General features: G+C 36.6%; 1 pseudogene; it reads left to right on the top strand.

Annotated features, from left to right (window-relative positions):
• The first annotated feature begins 3811 nt into the window (after window positions 1-3811).
• On the top strand, window positions 3812-20868 carry LOC149563741 (putative UPF0481 protein At3g02645; annotated as a pseudogene).
• The last annotated feature ends 809 nt before the right edge of the window (window positions 20869-21677 follow it).

Raw genomic sequence — 21677 nt, 5'->3', positions numbered from 1 at the left:
TTATCGGTGATCATGAAGTGTTAAAATTTAAAAATTGGAAAAATGTTTACTATAGAAAAGGAGTTCTACACCAACAAATATAGGCTATGAGAATGTACTAGAATAAATTCTAATCTATTTTCTTTTCAAGATGACATTAAGTTTTTTTTGAAGTTCAATTATATCAAATTATGAATCTACTAAAAGGAAAAATCAGAAGCCGCACCTTGAATCTACAGACAGGAAAAATTAGAAACATCCCAAGAACATCGTATTTTTCATTTCTTTCAAAGACTCGTAAAGTTACAGCCCAGAGAAATTTGAAGTAAAGAAAATACAAAAGAGAAAATGAGGAATATTTGATACTAAATGCTATTCAACATTAGTCGTAATAAGGAAGCATAGACAAGGCCTTTGATCAGTTCCAGTAGGATATAACTATAAACTGTTGAGTTATGAATATGCACGCAAACTATTTGATATAATGAAAAAAATGTTTTAAAACGAAATAAACATGAATCCTGCAAAAAGTGTGTAACACGAAATAAACTCAGTGAGGCCAGGTCAAGGGACTTACCTCGTGCATTCATTCATTCATCTGAACCTTTAATGTTGGTTTGAGCTGGGGAGGTTCAGAGAGCTGATGACCATAATTTTTAAGAATCAGAGCACGTGTTTAAAGCTTAGTTGCAAAGAAACCAGAGTAACCAAAATTGAAAGATAGTAGTGATTCAATGGAGACAGCATTTTAAAAAATCAATAAGCAATATTCAAATGGTCCAGCTCAGTAATATGACTGTAACACTGCTCGGTAATATGACTGCAACATTTCACTAATTTCGCTCTAGGTGTTGTCTACAATGTTGGACTTATTATATTAAATTAGGTTTGTAAATTAGTTCAATATTTAGTTGCAGGAAAGTTATTTCTTTAAGTAGTTTTTTAAGGGAAAATAAGGTTATATAAAGTTGTTCAGACATCAATATGAAGTATTTTGTATCATTATGTATGTATTCGAATGTATCCAATGAAATTCTGAATCAATAAAATCTTGATCAGTTTTTATTTTAGCACTTTCATTTGGTATTAGAGCGGGTTGATTGATGGGGAGAAGAGTGCTTTTAATGGATTTTGGATGACCGGATGGATGAGATATTCTACAATTTTTTAATTTGAAGAGAGGAATAAATAGGAGGCTGGAGGCAATGGAGGCTAGAGAATTTTTATCATCTCAAGCTAGTTTCTCACTTAGAAATGATTATTGCATGGGAAGCAACTATTAGTGTCACTATAAAGTCGGGGCTAGGCACATTCATCCCTGAAAAAAAGAGGGGACTTGGCAACATGATTGTCCTTCCATAGAGCAAGGGGGGGAGGATTTGAAGAATATTTGTTGAGCACTTAAGGTGGCGTTAAAGACACTCGAAGGAAATGTCGACTTTCAAAGGAAAGGCATCCATGTGCAAACATATCAGTGATTATTGTTTCTAAGGCACCGGAGGAGGCATTAGACACACTCCAAGGAGATGTGAAATTTTGGAGGAACTATGTGTCATTGTGCAAGGGAGGTGAGAACAATCTTATTATGAGGTGATTTGCAATCTGAAGTTGGGATATGAAATCTACTTATGAGAGCAACTTCAAGATTTGAGGATTTGCAATCTGAAGTTGTAGAGAGAAAATTTACTTCAATAAACGAAGATTGGTAAAAGCATTTCGTCAAAGTTTTTAGAGGAAGAATATTGGTGAAGTAGCTTCATCAAAGTTTTTAGGGTTGGGTTAAAACCTTTACAGCTTTCTCTCAACTTTCACTTTTGTTGGATTAATGTAATAAGGGGGGAATGTTGGACTTATTACATTAAATTAGTTCAATATTTAGTTGCAGGGAAGTTATTCAAATAAGTAGTCTTTTAAGGGAAAATAAGGCTATATAAAGTTGTTCAAACATCAATATGAATCATTTTGTATCATTTTGTACGTATTTGAATGTATCCAATGAAATTTTGAATCAATAAAATCAATTAGTTTATATTTTAGCACTTTCATACAACACATCATCAGAGTCATCTTCAAACAAAATGTAATACCAAAATATTTTTTTAGTATAAAACAAAGTCAATACACACATCAAATTGAGATTATCTAACTTCTAACCCAAGTAGGAGGGTGAAAATGAAACCTCTAGCAAAGGAGATAAGTACAAAAGGTAAATTCCCACGAAAAGAAAAAAGAAAACATGAAAGATGAGAAAATGCTCAGGGTGGATGATCACCAAGTAGCTACAAAATTTCTGAGGAGACCAACGTGTGACCAAGATTAATAGGGCAGAGCAAGTGAGCAAGAAACAAAATAGGTCAAATGGACCTCAAAAAAATTTATTTTAATTATTGTGTAATGTTCATTTTAGCCAACTTGAAATTAAAATGAGCATTACAGAAATTCTACCTATTTAGATGGAATACCAATCTAGGTTTTTGGGGTAAATGGGCATACCAAATTATTTTTTTTAACAATTCCAATTTTCGATTTTGTGGACCCAAACATCAAATTATAATTTTTTAAGAATTTGGTATACCAATTCCATTATAATTCTATACCAATTCCATTATAATTCTGACAACCAATCGCGCCCTAAGGGCAAACCTAAATGAAGTAGTTATGAGGACATTATTAGTTTTCTCCATGTTTCTTTTCGAAGTATTAATGTATAGTTGCTTTTTTTTTTTTAGATTATTTACAAATTTCCTTTTAATGTGTTTCCATAAAAGACTTAATCTTGTGTAGAAATTTCATGCTACCTTTTGTACAATTATAAAGGAATAAAATAAAAACCAATATCTAAAATTTATAATTTTACATGTATATGTAAATTCACACCCAAGGTTATTTCATGTCAAACCATCCTCGTTTTGAGCATTGGAAAATACTAAAACATCATCTGCTCTGACAACCAAGTGTTGAGCTTTTCTTTTTTTCCTCCATGTCATAAAAAATTTAATGCAAAGATGCTATCGAGAGTTTTGTCACTCGTACTTTTTTGTTTTACAAAGCAACTTACAAAAAAATAAATAGATTAACACGTGTAAATGTTCAACTAAAAAACAGAAAGACTAAGGGCTCCAACTTTTATAAAATATCCTACTATTAAGAAATGAGTCAATGACCATATAAAGGAAAAAAATCATAATAAAATAAAAATCATACATATATATAATTATTTTATTACTTAAATCATTTATTCAAAATCTTAATTTGGTTGATCTTTGATAATTCAGAGATCGGAATCAACTTCCTTGCTATAGAGTGAAAAGCTACATATACCTTCAAAAATTAGTTGACCTTGATCTTCTTCTTCTCTCCTTTTTTTCTTTTCGACTTATATAATGTATTTTTTAATTTCTCACTAGTCTTTTATTTCTTTTTATTTATTAAACTCATTATAAAATGTATTTCATTTATTGTAATGTAAAAGAATTTATGTCGTAAATATCAAATATTTTGATAAGAATGCTTCATCCCTCTGAGCATCACCTAGATCCAATGAGTGCTAAGTGTTCCATTTATTCTCATGACAGATGGATTCATGTTGAATCACTACTCATGAAATATGGGTTAATGAGTTTGACTCAAAAATCTCACAATTAAACGCTGATGCAATATCACAATTTGACTTGCTGTGGAAATTATCTCCTACTTATCAATAATGCTGTTCTAAGATATATGGTCCCTCTAAAATAAAGCAATGTGTGTGTCAAACATGCTGTGATAAGAACGGTGGTGATTAAAATTGAAAGACAAATATATTTTCTAGCGCCAGTGAAAGGAAGACAGAATGATTGTTCAATTTGAAAAGGTTTTGTTAATGTCTTCCACCAAGGATCCCTCAACCGAGGTCTTGGTGGTCCGTCCTCTGTTTTCTTTTCCCCCCGAGTGAAATCCATCCAAGAGACTGCAAATTGATGAAGCCGAATGGCTCATTCAGGTCAAAGACGAACCACTTTCATGCCATCACCAGAAGCACGCATCGCCTTGCATATTCAGCGTACCAAAGACATTAATCAACGAAAATGAAGCAGCATATGTCCCTGAACTCGTTTCTATCGGTCCCTACCACTTCGGCAAACCAGAGCTCGCATCAATGAAGAAGTACAAAGCCCAGGCTGTGTGCAGAGTATCCAAAAGAATTCAGGAGAAATTCCCCTAAAAGAACTTCTTTTCTGTTGTGGAGGAGATTAAGATCATGGAGCGCCAAAGTAGAGATTGCTATGACAAGGAAATAGACTGCAGTGGAGAAGTTCTTTGTTGGATGATGGCACGGGACGCTTCTTTTCTTCTCGAATTCTCCCGAAACTACATAACTCCGTTTCAAGCTGCAGAACGCAAAGAATGTCATATATTTTGCCCCCAATTGTTAGTTTTGTTAGCTTTGGACAGCTGTTTGTCCATTTGCTATTATTTAGCAAGTAATTCTTTTGTTAACTAATTGGTTAGATTAGAAACAAATATTTGTTAATTAATTGACCACTTTTGAAAACAACTAGAAACTGACTTGGTTAGGGTTGTTAAGTTGTTTTAATCTCAACCGTCGATTGTAAATCAATCTCCGCCGTTGGTTTACCAACAGGAGTAGTATAAAAGGAGGTCAGGGGGGCATTTGGAGAACATGAAGTTTGGAGAAACGTTTGCAGTGTTAGCAAACAGTCTTGTAGTGTTAGCAAGGGCGCAGTGTTAGCGTGGAGATAGCAGTGGGGAATATCAGCGGGAGAAATTAGGAGGTTGTCGGAGTTCTGCCAGTGAGAGGCAAGGAATTTTGTATCTCTTGATTTGCTGAAGTTTAATATAATTCCTCATCAGTAGAACTGGTTTTCCCTTAGGAGTTTTTCTAGGGACAATTTGTCCGAAAATATTGTATTCATTGTGTTGCGCATTTCTTTCCGTATTTTATAAGTGAAGTTGCGATTGTGTTATTTTTTGATATTAGCTAGAAATTTATTTTCAGCAGTTTAATAATCATTTATGATAGGAGATTAATAATCAGTGATTGCAATAGTTAAATTTTTCACATGGTATCAGACAATTGTTAAGGGTAGAAGAGTTTTGCCCTAGGAAAGAAAATTTGATCTCTTTAGATTTATTATTGCTTTAAACCTTTGAGATGGCTTCAACTAATTTGAGAGATCAGGATAGATTGGATGGTGCCTCAAATTTTGGCATCTAGAAGGCCAGAATTTCTTTATTGTTGGAAGAGAATGGTATCAAAGATTATGCTACCAGTGTTGTACCTATACCAATGGATGCAACACAGCTTGCAGCATATAGGAAGGACGATGCCAAGGCGAGGAGGATAATCCTTGATGGTGTCAAGGATCATATTGTTTCACAAATCTCAGAGCTAGATACAGCGAAGAAGATGTGGGATGCCATTTTGAATCTGTAACAGAATGCTACCACCAACAAGAAGTTGATTCTCAGAGAGAAGCTAAAGAATACCCAGATGAATCAGGGAGAAGACATCACAAGTTAACTCACCAGGCTCAAACTTGTCAAGGATGAGTTAGCAGTTGTTGGAGATAGCCCTAGTGATAACGAGCTAGTGAGAATAGCCCTAAATGGGTTTACTAAACAATGGAGTGTCTTTCTTCAAGTTGTCAGTGGATGAGATACTTTACCGAGTTGGGATCGACTATGGACTAATTTCACTCAGGAGAAATTTAGACTAAGTCTTGCCAATGGGGCCAACAAGAGTCAAAAAAATGAGTTGGAACAAGAGAACGTTGCCCTAGTGGGTAAAGGGAAAGCAAAGAAGGGATCTAGCAAAGAATCAAATTCACAAAGTGAGAAGAAGAAGAAGAACCTTTCTAAGGTCAAGTGCTTTGGATGTCACGAGTTTGGCCACTATGTCAGTGATTGCCTAGACCGGAAGAAGGGTAAGAAGCAGGTGGCAGCTTCAGCAAGTGCGGAAGAACTCTCCAGTAGAATGGAAGATGAGTTTGCACTCATAGCTTGTATGGTTAGCTCAACCTCACAGTGTGTTTGGTATAGATAGTGGGGCATCATTTCATATGACAGGAGTTAGAGAGCACTTCTCCAGTTACAAGGAGGAGGAAACCAACATCCAGATTTCTATGGGAAACTTGTCCAAACTCAACCCTGTTGGGAAAGGGACTGTTCAGTTTCAAAGGGAGAATGGAAAGATAATCCCACTTCATGATGTGTTATATGTGCCAGGCTTAGGTATGAATTTGATTTCTATATATGTTCTTCAGGATAGGGGCTATAATGTACTCTTTAGAGGGACAAATGTGTTGATTAAGCACAAGGATTGGAAATCACCCATAACTATTAGAGTTAGGAGTGGTCACCTTTATAGATTGCAATTTGATACTCCTAAGGCACTTATGAGCAATAGTAATCCTAGAGATCTTGGAGAGCTATGGCATAGGAGGATGGGTCATATTCATCATGGAGCACTTAGATTGCTTCGTGAGACGGTGACAGGTGTTCCAGAGGTGAGCACAGAGCATGACGATGTATGTAAGGGATGTGTGTTGGGGAAGTTTGCAAAAGAATCTTTTCCAAGGAGTGACACCAGATCTAAGGGTGTTCTTGATCTAGTACATTCAAATTTTTGTGGACCAATGTTGACGAAATCTCTCAGAGGATATGAGTACTATGTTACTTTTATTGATGATTTCTCTAGAAAGACTTGGATATACTTCTTGAAGACTAAGGATGAGGTTTTCAGTTGATTCCAAGAGTTCAAGGCTCTTGTGGAGAATTTGACAGGAAAGAAGATAAAGGTTCTTCGGTCAGACAATGGAGGTGAGTACAAAGAAAATGTCTTCCAAGAGTTCTGTACCAGAGAAGGAATCAAGAAAGAATGGACTATTCCTTACAATCCATAGCAGAATGGAGTTGCTGAGAGGAAGAACCGTTCAATATCGGAGGCAACAAGAGCTATGCTATATGACCAAGACATGCCCCGTTACTTATGGGTAGAGGCATGTAATACAGAAGTCTACATCCAGAATAGAGTTCCACACAAGGTGCTAGGGAAGATGACACCAGAGGAGGCTTTCACAAGGAAGAAGCCAGATGTTAGTCACTTCAAGATATTCGGGAGTTTGGCATATTGTCATATTCCTAAAGATACATGTACAAAGTTAGATCAGACTGCAGAGAGGGGGTACTTTGTTGGGTACAGTGAGACCTCAAAGGCATATAGGATTTTCATTCCGGGGACTAAAAGAATTATTGTCAGACAGGATGTCAAGTTCATGGAGGACAAGGCATTCAGGAGATCGAGAGATTTGCCAGTAGATGATCAGAGTGTGCAGCCAACAGAAGCTCCAAGACCAAGTCAAGGGCAACAAAGCTCAAGTGCAGTTACCAGTACGAGTGTAGACTCAGTTAGCGAAGATTCACAGAGTATGGAGCAACAGGTGCAACAAGAAATGCATCTAGAAGACTTAGAGGTTGACATTTCATCCTCTACAGTTGGCAGCGGGAACCATGAGGTTCCAAATACACAAAGGGATACTCAAGAGTTTGTGGGAGCTCCTAGGAAGAGTACTAGACAACGAAGACAACCAGCCAAGTTTAATGACTATGTGGTATTAGTTAGTCAGTTGGTAGATAGTGAGCCTTCTAGCTATCAGGAAGCTACAGAACATCAAATATGGCAAGATGATATGGTTGAAGAATATTCTTCAATAATGCAGAATGATGTGTGGGAGGTAGTATCTAGACCAACAGATAGGGCTGTAGTTGGATCACGTTGGATCTATAAGATAAAGCACGGTGTAGACGGTAGCATCGAGAAATACAAGGCAAGGTTTGTGGCAAAGGGGTTCTCTCAGAAGGAGGGAATAGACTATGAGGAGACATTTTCTCCAGTTGCCAGGTATACTTCTATACGAGCTGTAATCTCACTTGCAGCATAGATGGGATGGCAAATCCATCAAATGGATGTCAAGACAACATTCCTTAATGGTGAGTTGAAGAAGGAGGTATACATAGAACAACTAGAAGGCTTTGTAGCACACAGAAAAGAGACCCACGTGTGTAGATTGAAGAAAGCATTGTACGAACTCAAGCAGGCTCCTAGAGCGTGGTATGAGTGCATTGATACATACTTGCAGAAAATGGGCTTTGTGAAGAGTGAAGCAGATGCTAACCTCTACTACTTGGTGGTTGGGGGTGAGATTCTCATTCTTGTTCTTTATGTGGATGACCTATTTCTTACAGGTTCACGAGGGCTCATAGTGGATTGCAAGAGAAACCTTGCAGAAGAGTTTGAGATGAAGGATTTAGGACTTATGCACTGCTTTCTAGGCATGGAACTGTGGCAGACAGATGGGGAGATTTTCCTTGGTCAAGGAAAATATTGCATTGAAATTGTGATGTCCCCAGAGAGGGCCCCTAATGGAAGGTGACGTAGGTCTGTCCGTGCGATTTGTCACTACCACGTGTCCAGGGTCCTCACTAGCGAGGCTATCCTGGGGTTGCCCCCTTAATGCAGGGAGGTGTCGTTTACTAACAGTCCAAAATTTTGGTACAATGGTTACTAACTTGGTATCAGAGCTATTAACCATTGTACCAAAAGCCCGGACTGTTAGTAAAAGGCACCTCCCCGCGTTAAGGGGGCAACCCCAGGATAGCCTCGCTAGCGAGGACCCCGGACACGTGGTAGCGACAAACCGCACGGACAGACCTACGTCACCTTCCGTTAGGGGCCCACTCTGGGGACATCACAGCCCACCACGCTCCGCGGGTCTTAACCTCGAGACCTCCGGCTCTAATACCAAGTTAGTAACTGTTGTACCAAAAGCCCAGACTGTTAGTAAACAACACCTCCCCGTGTTAAGGGGGCAACCCTAGGACAGCCTCGCTAGCGAGGACCCCGGACACGTGGTAGCGACAAACCGCACGGACAGACCTACATCACCTTCCGTTAAGGGCTCACTCTGGGGACATCACAGAAATCTTGAAGAAATTTGGGATGGAGGATTGCAAAGCCATGTCTACACCCATGATCATGAATTGGAGGAAGGTAGATACAACTAAGAAGAAAGATGTAGATCCCACTTTATATAGATAGTTGATTGGTTCGCTTATGTATTTGGTCAACACTAAGCCAAATATAGCATTTGTAGTTAACTCTCTTAGTCAGTTCATGGTTGAACCAAAGAGAATGAATTGGATAACGACTAAGCATGTGCTACATTACTTGTGTGGTACAGTGGAGTATGGGATCAGATATATTCAAGGTGAAAGTATCAGGTTGATAGGCTATACTGACGCAGATTGGGCAGGAAGTACAACAGACAAAAGGAGCACTTCAGGGTGTTGTTTTAGCTTGGGATCAGGAGTTGTATCTTGGTTCAGCAGGAAGCAGAAGTCTGTGGCTCTAAGTTCAGCAGAAGCAGAATACATAGCAGCTAGCATGGTGACATGTTAAGCTATATGACTTCAGAAGTTGTTAGTAGCCTTGTTGGGTCAGAAGGTTGAGACTATTGTGATATATTGTGACAATCAGAGTTGCATCAAGTTGTCTGAGAATCAAGTGTTTCATGATAGGTCTAAACATATAGATATTAGATATCACTTCATCAGAGATTGTGTACAAAGGAGAGTTGTTCAGCTACAGTACATACCTATAGAGGAGCAGGTAGTAGACATTCTAACTAAGGCATTAAGGAAGGAAAAATTTATCTTCTTCAGAGATAAGTTAGGTGTCCTGCAGAATAGCTTCCTCGCTAAGAGGGAGTGTTAGTTTTGTTAGCTTTGGACAGTTGTTTGTCCATTTGCTATTATTTAGCAAGTAATTGTTTTGCTAACTAATTGGTTAGATTAGAAACAAATATTTGTTAATTAATTGACCACTTTTGGAAACAACTAGAAACCGACTTGGTTAGGGTTGTTAAATTGTTTTAATCTCAACCGTCGATTGTAAATCAATCTCGGCTGTTGGTTTACCAATAGGAGTAGTATAAAAGGAGGTCAGGGAGGCATTTGGAGAACATGAAGTTTGGAGAAACATTTGCAGTGTTAGCAAACAATCGTGCAGTATTAGCAAGGGCGCAGTGTTAGCATGGGGATAGCAGTGGAGAATATCAGTGAGAGAAATTAGAAGGTTGTCGAAGTTCTGCCAGTGAGAGGCAAGGAATTTTGTATCTCTTGATTTGTTGAAGTTTAATATAATTCCTCATCAGTAGAATTGGTTTTCCCTTAAGAGTTTTTCCAGGGACAATTTGTCCGAAAATACTGTGTTCATTGTGTTGCGCATTTCTTTCCATATTTTATAAGTGAAGTTACAATTGTGTTATTTCTCGATATTAGCTAGGAATTTATTTTCAGAAGTTTAATAATTGTTTATGATAGGAGATTAATAATCAGTGATTGCAATAGTTAAATTTTTCACACCAATTTCATCTGGTTTTCCGGTCAGAATGCATTAACAGCACGATCCTTGTATTGGAGAATCAGATCCCTCTGTTCGTTCTCGAACAAGTTCTCTTTGTAGAGATGAATTTTGTGGAATTAGCCCGAGACAAAATCGATTTTGTACTAAAAGTAGTCTTTGCTAACATATACCATCCTTTTGATTTTTAGATATTTTCTAGGTCTGCAAAGAGGAGTCATATTCTGGAATTGTATCACTTCTCTTGTTTTGGGAAAATTTATGTTTCGGATAATGAAAGGGAGGATTTATGGTACTCGTGGCCAAAACCATCAAACATCAGGTTCAAGCTTCCATCTGCAGTCAAATTGTGGAAAGCAGGAGTAAAATTCAAAGCCAATGTAGAGGCATAGAACAGATCAAATTTGACAAGAAAACTTCAATTCTTTCACTTCCTCTCATCATCCTGAACCTTGAATCCGAGGTATTTATCAGAAACCTTGTTGCATTTGAAATGTGCTCTCCAAATTACTGTTGATTTTGCCAAAAGCACTTACTGATGGTGGAGAGGGATCTCATCAGGGATATGGTCGCTACGCCAACACCCCCCCCCCCACACAATGGAGCTGGATACAACTATTTATCATGTGGGATTTGCACCTACTACATACCATGTTGATAATCCAAGCCTACGTGGACGAAGAGTCAAAGGCCTTGAGGGACTCGAACCAGTGACCTGTGTTCTGATACCATGTGAAATTCACAGCCTAAGCAGAAAAAATAGAAAAAAAGAAAAAACACAAAATGTCTGCAAATAAAAGAAATAGAGCTTATAATATTGAACAGAGCAGAAATCAAAAATTACAACTACATTCATTTACAGCAGTTACATAATTATAGAAATTGAAAGCAAAATTCTTTCCCCTTCATATGTAGCAGTCATAGATGCATGACAATCTGAACTGGGAGTAAAACTAGTGCTGGCAGTTTGAAAACAGTGAATCAACATTTTGGTTTGGCCAGTTCTTTCTATTGCTGGAGTTGGAGTTGTCTATTCTACCGTTGGAGTTAATAACACTAACCCCCCCCCCCCTTAATTCTAACTAAAGATTAGCAAATGAGGAAAGAGAGATCTCACCGAGGATATAGTCACTACGCCAACAATTACAGGGTTAAAAAATTTATGCAAAATGCCTATAAGAACTAAAAATCCAAAGCACATGCCACATATGCAAACAACCTCATGATGCGGGAAAATATATAATTGAAAAGTAAAATGTCGATTAAATTGGAATCACAATTTTTATTACATAATATGAAATTCCCCTTTACTAGTTTTACATGATATTTCATGCCTCTAATCAGACCTTTAAAATCAAACAACCAATATTATAAAGATCCACCAAATTTCTCAAGAAACCCCAAATCGGGTATGCCAGAAATAGTGCCAAAAGCTTCACAACTTCACAAATTATTAATAAATCTGAAAATGGACATTTTTACAAAAATTTCAGCAGCATAACAGCCTACCAAATGACATTTCTAGATCCGTATACCCTTTACACAACAGTTCACAAATGTAGGACAAAAACTATGCTCATCGGGCTCCCGAAATTAACACAAAAATGTCCAAAAACACCACAAAAACACTAGTAATCTATCTCAGAATTTTAATCATGTCCCAATACATATATTCAGCTCTATTTTAACACCTTAAAGTCTGAAATACAACAGCAATCCAAACTGATATGAAATACTCAACTGAAAACACCAAATTCATACAAAAAACACATCTGAAAACTCACAAATCTGCACTATTCAGCACAAAGGCAAACTCTGTATGAGCATGCACATGGAATGGCTTCAAACTCCCATCCTTAGCCTTCCTAGAAACCTACAAACTCTCATTCTTGGGTCTCCCTGGAAACCTGCAAACTCCCGTTCTTGGGTCTCCTTCTCCACAGGTTTGGCAGCCTCTGAAGAATAACAAAGAATGAGCAAAAATCAAGTTCTGAAATGAGCCCAGAATGCCTCCAAACTCCTTAAAAGAGGGAATAACCCTAACTCAAGTCCAAGAGGGGTTAATAAAACATATTTTAATAATAATTTTTATTTATTAGTCCATTCGCTTCCAAAGATTATCCCCTTTTTTCGAAACTTCACCTTTTTGGGCCTGCCTGCCTTAAAAAATATTATTATTTTTTAATTATTTGAAAAGGGGACATGACAAGTCCTCCCCTCCCAAATATTGCTTGTCCTTAAGCAATGGCTGAACAATAAACCAATCAATCCACCTAGATCCCAAATGTAGTCATGAACTATACTACTGCCAAATAACATAGGCTCCTGCAATACCCTCTGCAATATGACCAAGAGGAATCCATAATCAAATTGACAATTACAGCTCAACCAAACTCCAAAATCACCACTACCACAATCAAAAACCCACGAGACACAAACTCTTAGAACATCAGAACCCAAGTAAAGTGGAAAAATCAATCTACCAACACAATAAATACCATCAACGCATCCCACTGACCTATACGGAATGTACAATCCAACTCTGCAACAATGGTGAACGCTCTCAAATAAAAATATACCAAGTATGGAGAATCCACACACTGTACAACTCCTACAGTCAACACAACTCTGTAGATCATCGGCCACTATCTCATAACCATAACTCCCATGCACCCCTGATGGTGAAAAGCCATCACAAGATAAACAACAAGAAATGGAACCCAAACCAAATTTTCCTGCCATCAACTTCTCAACACAAGGATCAAATGCTAACTGATGTACATACCCTAGAATATAATGTTGATTAAAAAAACCAACCTCAATCAACAGCTCACCATGAACAAGTGATACAACCCACTGTGACTGATCACTAGCTAAGTCAGGAGATGTCATAGCCAAAGGAGTAGAATCAATAACAACACCCACTGAAGCATCACTCCCAAACTCCTGCTCTAAGTCACATATTATCAAGTTGTCAACTACAGAATCTATCACCATGTCATGCCCATCACAACTCTCATCTTGAGGCATCAAACTGTCCCATAACTAATGATAAGCACTAGGAACCAAAGTACATCTCTGTATCATCATCTCATCAACATGGTCATCAAAGGTAGATTGATGAGCATACCTCACAGTGTAATGCCGATAGAATGCATCAATCTCAGTCAGTGGCTCAGACTGCAATCCAGATGTAACTAACTGCAATCGATCACTAACCAAGTTGGAACTGACTACTACCTCTGAAGACATCACCAAGGGAGTAGTATTACTAGTAGGAACCATGCCAACTGTCAGCTCACCAACATCACACATGGTCTTTGATACAACATCTCTAGCCTTCGTGCCATTAGTACTAGAGGTTACCACCATGTCAGGCATACCACAACAATCTTCTGCAGCACCCAACTCAACTAAACCTGATTCTAGTGGGGATGAACTTGATATGCCAATGTTAGTATCAAGGATGGATGCATCCCCATCTCCACTATCTTTCACAATCTCGACCATAGACATCCTCGGATCATCAGACACCACCGCTTGTGACTATACAGAATCTGGTAAAGACTGTAGTTGCTCTAACTCCATGATCACCTTAGCCAAATGAAATTGTGACTTGTTGAAAGCCAATTGTGTACTCTCAAGAATCTTAGAAGTCACCTCAAGCTGCTGAGTAAGCTCACTCACCTCATCTTCCTTGGCCAACAATGCATTGTATGTTGTACTGCCCCACTCCATAAGATAATCTCTATCAGCTACCAACTGCATATAATCCTGTCTCAAAATCTGGATAGCCTCCCATAAAGAGTGGAACTCTGTCAAGGAAAGATAACTGCCTCCCTGTTCATCACTATTAAGAGAACCCAAACCATAAACTAATAACAACTGACGAGCAACATCGAAATGTTGGCAAGTGATAGCAATGTCTTGGTCACTAACTCTCAACTGATTAGACACATGATGGCACTGGCTTGACTATCTCCTACAAACCTCCTCTGATGCACTGTCTAAAGGAGTATCCTAAAAGTTACTAGTCTCTAGAGTATTACCATCCATATCATGTGAATCAACTCTAAAGCTCATATCAACATACGAAGTATCAAAAACTATAGCACTACTGTCCAACTCCTCTGTACCCAAGGAAACTAAGTCTTCAAAACTACTCACTGCATCCTCCTGGATGTCATCAATGCCAATATGATCCTGGGACTCATCTGTACACACTACCAAATATGAAAGATCATCAACACATTCCAGCAAGTATGGTCGACTGGATATATGAAAAAAGCCCAACATCGGTGTATAAAAACTAATACCAACATCGGATAAGCTCCTAGCACAAGAAAAGACAACACCGTGCAATCTGCTAATCAAATCCATGATAGCACCCAAAAAATCACTACTACCAAAAAGTGTTAAAGATTTACAGTCAACTGTATCCCAAATGCCAATATAACAATCTCAAGTCCATATCTGTAAACTAGAATCAGCTGGTAACTCAAGCAAAATCCTCACTTGAGTAATATGACCAATACCAACTAACTCCACATACCTATCATGATGAGATAATGTAGTCACAATATTGTCTTCACTCACCTTCAGCTGGCAGGATAAATCATGTGAAGTACTACTAGCCTGAACCTCATGTGATGAAGCATCTAACTATGCCTGGTACTCTCTCTCAGAAAATTCATGAATGCTCAATGTCTGCTCATCTCCACCAGGTATCTCACCATCATGCACAACAACATCCTCATAATCATCATCCTTGAGGTCAAATCTATCTATCACTCTTTGACTAAAATCATCAAATGTAGTTACCTGATCATGACCTTGAGTAGTCATTCCATGATACCACCAATCATAGGCTACATCTTCCAAGTGTAGACTTGCAATTTGAACAGCATCACTCTCCTTCATGGGGTTAAGTGTGAAGAAGGTCTATAATTTTTGTAGCCATGCTCTAGCTGAAATTTTATTTGTTCCATCAAAAGTAGGTGCTATAAACTTGCTTATTTTATTTTTGAGCTCTCTTCCACGTATGTCATGCTCCCTTCTGTACTCTTTCTTGGGCATCAAAGTGTTCATTATATCCACATATTCTCTAAAAGGAACCGAACTACAAAAATCATCATCTAAACCATTGTAAGTAGCTCTTAATGTAATCAAGTTACTTGTAACCTCTTCCACAGGATTAATGGTTGGATTTGGTACTGGTGGCTCATCTACAGGCAAAAAAATAGTTTTGGTTGATTTAGATGGTGTGGATTTCAGATTTCTTGGCTCCTCTAAAGTGCTCCCTTTCTCATTAATAGATGCAACTCCTTGTAGTTTTTCTGTCAATATTCGCAAAGCCTCTCTAGTTTCTGCCAAACTATCCACTATTTGCTTCTGAGTATTTTGGATGTCTTGGAAGAATTTCTTTGCCATCTCATCTGGATCAGCCATACTTTTCCCTTCCTTGGATTTTGTACTTTTACTTTCAACTGGAGGTTTGATCAAAATTTCTTTATTCTTTTCTCGCTGCAAATATCTTTTTTCTCTTTCACTTAGTTGCATACAACCATAAATTTTGACATGCAGTTGATTAGAAGCAACATGCAACCATCAAATTCACCAAGAACTAACATGCAAATGATTAGAAGTAGAATGCAACCATAAATTTTGACATCCAGCTGATTGGAAGCAACATGCAACCATAAATTATGGCATGCAAGATTTGGGTAGTTATCAAAACTGACATGCAAGATCTGGGTAGTTGTCAAAACTGACATGCAAGATCTAGGTAGTTGTCAAAACTGACATGCAAGATCTGGGTAGTTGTCAAAACTGTCATGCAAGATCTGGATAGTGTCAAAACTAACATGCAAGATCTGGGTAGTTGTCAAAACTAACATGCAAGATATAGGTAGTTGTCAAAACTAACATGCAAGATCTTGGTAGTTGTCAAAACTGACATGCAAACTTCTACAAACCCTCAAGCTGGCAAGATCATGGCTTTGATACCACTGAAATGTCCCTTTACTAGTTTTACATGATATTTCATGCCTCTAATCGGATCTTTAAAATCAAACAACCAATATTACAAAGATCCACCAAATTTTTCAAGAAACCCCAAATCGGGTATGCCAGAAATAGTGCCAAAAGCTTCACAACTTCACAAATTATTAATAAATCTGAAAATGGACATTTTTACAAAAATTTCAGCAGCATAACAGCCTACCAAATGACATTTCCAGATCCGCATACCCTTTACACAACAGTTCACAAATGTAGGACAAAAACTATGCTCATCGAGCTCCCGAAATTAACACAAAAATGTCTAAAAACACCACAAAAACACTAATAATCTATCTCAAAAGTTTAATCACATCCCAATACATATATTCAGCTCTATTTTAACATCTTAAAGTCTGAAATACAACAGCAACCCAAACTGATATAAAATACTCAACTGAAAACACCAAACTCATACAAAAAACACACCCGAAAACTCACAAATATGCACTGTTCGGCACAAAGGCAAACTCTGTATGAGCATGCACATGGAATGGCTTCAAAATCTCATCCTTAGCCTTCTTAGAAACCTGCAAACTCCTGTTCTTGGGTCTCCCTGAAAACCTGCAAACTCTCGTTCTTGGGTCTCCTTCTCCACAGGTTTGGCAGCCTCTGAAGAATAACAAAAAATGAGCAAAAATCAAGTTCTGGAATGAGCCCAGAATGCCTCCAAACCCCTTAAAAGAGGGCATAACCCTAACTCACATCCAAGAGGGGTTAATAAAACATATTTTAATAATAATTTTTATTTATTAGTCCATTCGCTTCCAAAGATTATCCCCTTTTTCTGAAACTTCACCTTTTTGGGCTTGCCTGCCTTAAAAATTATTATTATTTTTTAATTATTTGAAAAGGGGACATAACATAACACCAAGTTCTCTAAATACACTAGATAATACAAGGTTGACCACATATTGATACCATAAACAAATCAAAGTATAAGTGTTGGAAAAGAATCAAGTGAACATGACGTCTTTTGTCAAGACTATGTAAATCCTATACGTAGAACATGATTATAACATCAACACAATGTATGATATAAAATATATATAACATAATCATATAAAAATAACATGACATCGAACCTTAGTGTTCATTTGCATGTAATCTTGTCTCTGAGCCATCAGAACAATATCCATCCACTATCATAAGACGGAAGAGTGGTCCAAGCACTTTTACCACCCAACCATGGAGTGGTTAGCTCTCTGAGGTTCTCCGATTAAGAAGAAATACCCGACCCTAGCACGAGAAGCCTAGCAACTCGACACAGTTGGATCGAAAAGATCTGGTGTAGCCTTTGTGTGTAATCTACTTACACATATGTCTAGTAGAAACATACACAAGGATGTGGAAGAGGGAAAACAATATAAAATAACCAATGCATCTCAATCATATGCATAAATGTTTTACCGAGTTTGACCAAGCATCATGAACAAGTTTTGTATAAAAGACTGGTAGGTAATATATATAAAGAAATAGTAACACAAATTTTCCAACAATTACCCTCCTCTTTGAACCCACATTCAACACCCTTCTAGAAGACAAATTTCAATATCCCATTTAACTCAAGAAAACTTCTAGAAAACTTGGATCTTTATTTGCATAAAACATTATAAATAAGAACAACTCCATTTGATTTATAAGAGTGAGTAAAACAACAACTTAACAAATCTTAGTACTCAATACTTCTAATGATCTCTAATAACAACAACAAAAAAAAAAAAAAACTAATGCAATATCTCTTATATCAAGTAAAAATTATAATACTTCAGATTTTGCAGCATCGACTGATAGATCTTTCTTTATGTTTAGATGGCAATATCTAAGAATTCAAAGAGTCCAGAAGAGAATACTCAAGCCTGGAAACTTACAAAATTCAGAAGACATTAATTCTCAGTCAGTAGGCCTCGTTGTAGATAAAATATAACATATTTTGTTCATATATATATACAATATTATTTATCATCTGAAGCACTTTTTTAAATATTCATAGAATTAAGACTTTCTTTAAAGTAGATTATGAAAATAACGTTTTTATTAAATAAAGTCCAATGTCATAGAGGTAATAATGTCTACATATTCCTAACAGCTGTACTAATATCAGATAGGTAATAATGTTGTCCAATACTCCCTACTATATACATTGAAACTGGGATTTCATGTTTATAAACAAAGTAGGATTTACTAAAAATCTGCCATGACTTGAGCCTTTTTAACAGCGATGGAAAACTATTTGTTTTAAAATATGAACAGTACTTACTCTATCGGCTCTCCCATATGCTCCAAAATAAAACAATTAAAACTTATTTATTTTTTAACAAATCTACAATGAAAAATAAGACGTTTTCTAACTTTCAAATGTATATACAGATGTAAAAGAAAAACACACTCAGGTGTGAGAAACAAAGATCCAAAACAATATAGCAATCTGTTTTCATAAATTCCCAGCCGGCAAGTGAATATAACTTCATTTTGCCAAACATTTGCTAATTGCTGATTAAGTTTTCCTCCAAAAACACTACGACGTTGGTTTTGGAAAAGGAAAGTAAGCACAAATCAAGACATTTTCATGTATTCACATACAAGAGAAAACTATTTTCTATTGCAGAAATTTTTTTGAAAAAACAGAGGTGTGAAACACACGATAGGAAAGAAACTTATCATGCCAAAAGCCATCATTAAACAGCAATATCAATCACAACTCCTCCTCCAATAGTTAAGCTAAAACTGGTATGAGAACCCGTCCCAATCAACTACGAAAATAAAACTATTTTCCACCTTCAATTAAAACAACTATGGCATACATGTTTTGCATCCTCTCACAATTTATTATCTCTCATAAGCAATTGATAACAAAAATATTGAACAATCTCTCAACACAACTGGCAATACGTTCTTTTTTAATTTATTAAATCAACCATGATAACAATTTTCAGCAACATATAAAACAAAGAATAGAAAACCAGCACATACCCGTAAAATCAAGGCATCTTCTCCCACAACCGCTGCAATGCGCCATTTTTCCCCCTTCATTCTTGTATCTGCCGCCAACTTAAATCCTCCTCCCTCAAGTTTCAGATTTATAACTCTCTGTTTAAGGTAGAATCTGGACCAAAAATCTTGGCTCCCTTTCTCACCACTGCCGAATTCAGCCCCAAATAAAACGTGCTTCCTCCTTCAACGGCTTCCCATCCTTAAATGCAGCCAACAATTACGTTAATTTAAAGTTCTTTTACTTCAAGCTCCCACTGCCACCATTAATGGGTTTCGACGTGCACTAAAAACTTACAATTATTTTGATTTCAACGTTCTCTAATTCAAGATCACCATTTTCAAAATAGGAAAACTACTAATTACCATTTCAAATTAGAGTTTATAATTACTTATAAAAAATAAATTAAGAGTATATTATTTATTTTTAAATCTAAATTTTAATATTTTAAAAATAATAGACAATCTAAACAATTTATTCAAATTTTCAAAAGAAGTAATAATTAAATCATTTCATTTAATCATTTGTGCTACTCATAAATACTACAATGTTTAATTCATCTAGATAAATTAAAATTCAAAGCAAATGATCAATTAAAACTAAGTGTATGTGTGTGTACAACTACACCATATAAATTTCAAGCCAACCCTACTAAAGAGCTAAACTCCTCTACCTCAACCACCCTTCTACCTTTAGTATTTGCACACTCACAAACTCGACATCATCCATTGAGTCAGTAACGTCATCATCATGACAAATAAATAACATCTTAAATATGAATTTTTAAACATTATTCATACATCATCAAATATAAACATGTAAAAACAACCATAATTCTAACCACCATGTCGAAAGCTCATAATATCAACATATAACGACTTATCATAATAACAAAATAAGTTAAATTAATCATCTAATGGCATTGATAGTAAAAGTCTAATTAGAGTCTATAAAGTGTTCAATTCAAGTCGAGTCATATATAGTCAATCATAGTCTTAGTCAAAAAGTCGAACAACATACTAAGTCCTAAAGAAAACATGTCAAAATAATGAGTCGTGACAGTGCCCAATTTATGAGCAATCTAATGCACAACAAGAAGGGTGCGGTTGTGATGAGAGAAAAGGGGATTATTGCGGGCAATCTTTGAAATTTTGCACAATTAGCAGGTTTGTTCAATTCATCCAACCAATTGCCATCCCTCTCAGAGTGTTGTGTCATTGCAGAAACGAGGAAGAACATTCAGGAGTATTATAGTAAAAAATGGAGGATTGGTTCTAAAATTCTCTGGAATGAATTTTGGAAAGCATACATTTCAAAACCGTGGTATGTAATTGGGGGTTTGGTAGCCACAATAATATTCTACCTCACTATGATGTAGGTCCTTTGCTTTTTTTACACCTGCGAGCCCAAAAATTAAGAGTGCGATCAATGCATCCTGATCGACTGATCCCGTCAATGTCAACCAGATGTTATAGTGATCTTTTCAAAAATTGACCGATCACTTTGTTCTAGTTTATGTTAAATTAAAGTTCCTTCTTCTGGGATGTTTTTGTTTGATACTTCTTAGTTTAATGAGAACATCAGCGTGTTACGCCTGTTTGAATTGACATATGTAAATTTCACGTATTTGTCTTTTCACTTTGTTCTTTGCATTAGGGGAAGAGTCCTAATAGTCGCTCATGCTAACATATCTAAACTTTTTTTTGCTTTTTTTTTTTTGGATTTATGTAGGTGATTGAAGAGCTTAAAGCTACCCTTTCAGTAGTGCAAGGTGGTTTAAAAGTGTCATTTCAAAACATTTTTGGAAATCCATTATGTTCACCCCCAATAGCCACTCACCAAAAAATAAGTACTTTTACAAAAATGTCACCAACAAAGAAAGCTAAAATAATCAACTATTAGTACATCTGTGATCAATTATTAGCAAATGTGCTATCATTTTTTGGGGCTTTTTATAGGTGGTAATTAGGGGGATCTATAAAAACTATCATAGTGGTCATTGAACCTCTTGATGGCTATTGAATCTCTTCCCATAATTATGATTTCATTATTGAAAATTTGAGATACAATAAAATTGTGACATATAGTTTGTATTTCATAATGATAAATATAAAATATATAGAGTAAATTTAATACTTACATATGTGTATGTGTGTGCGCAGGCGTGTATGTGTACATCTGTGTGTGTGTGTGTGTGTGCGTGCATGCACACGTCACTTCAAAATA

This window comes from Cupressus sempervirens, chromosome 4 (assembly GCF_028749045.1).
Source record: "Cupressus sempervirens isolate cs-2001-9-10 chromosome 4, ASM2874904v1, whole genome shotgun sequence".
NCBI lineage: Eukaryota > Viridiplantae > Streptophyta > Pinopsida > Cupressales > Cupressaceae > Cupressus > Cupressus sempervirens.
Note: the sequence above shows the minus strand (reverse complement) of the source record. Positions and strands in the feature narration are given on the sequence as shown.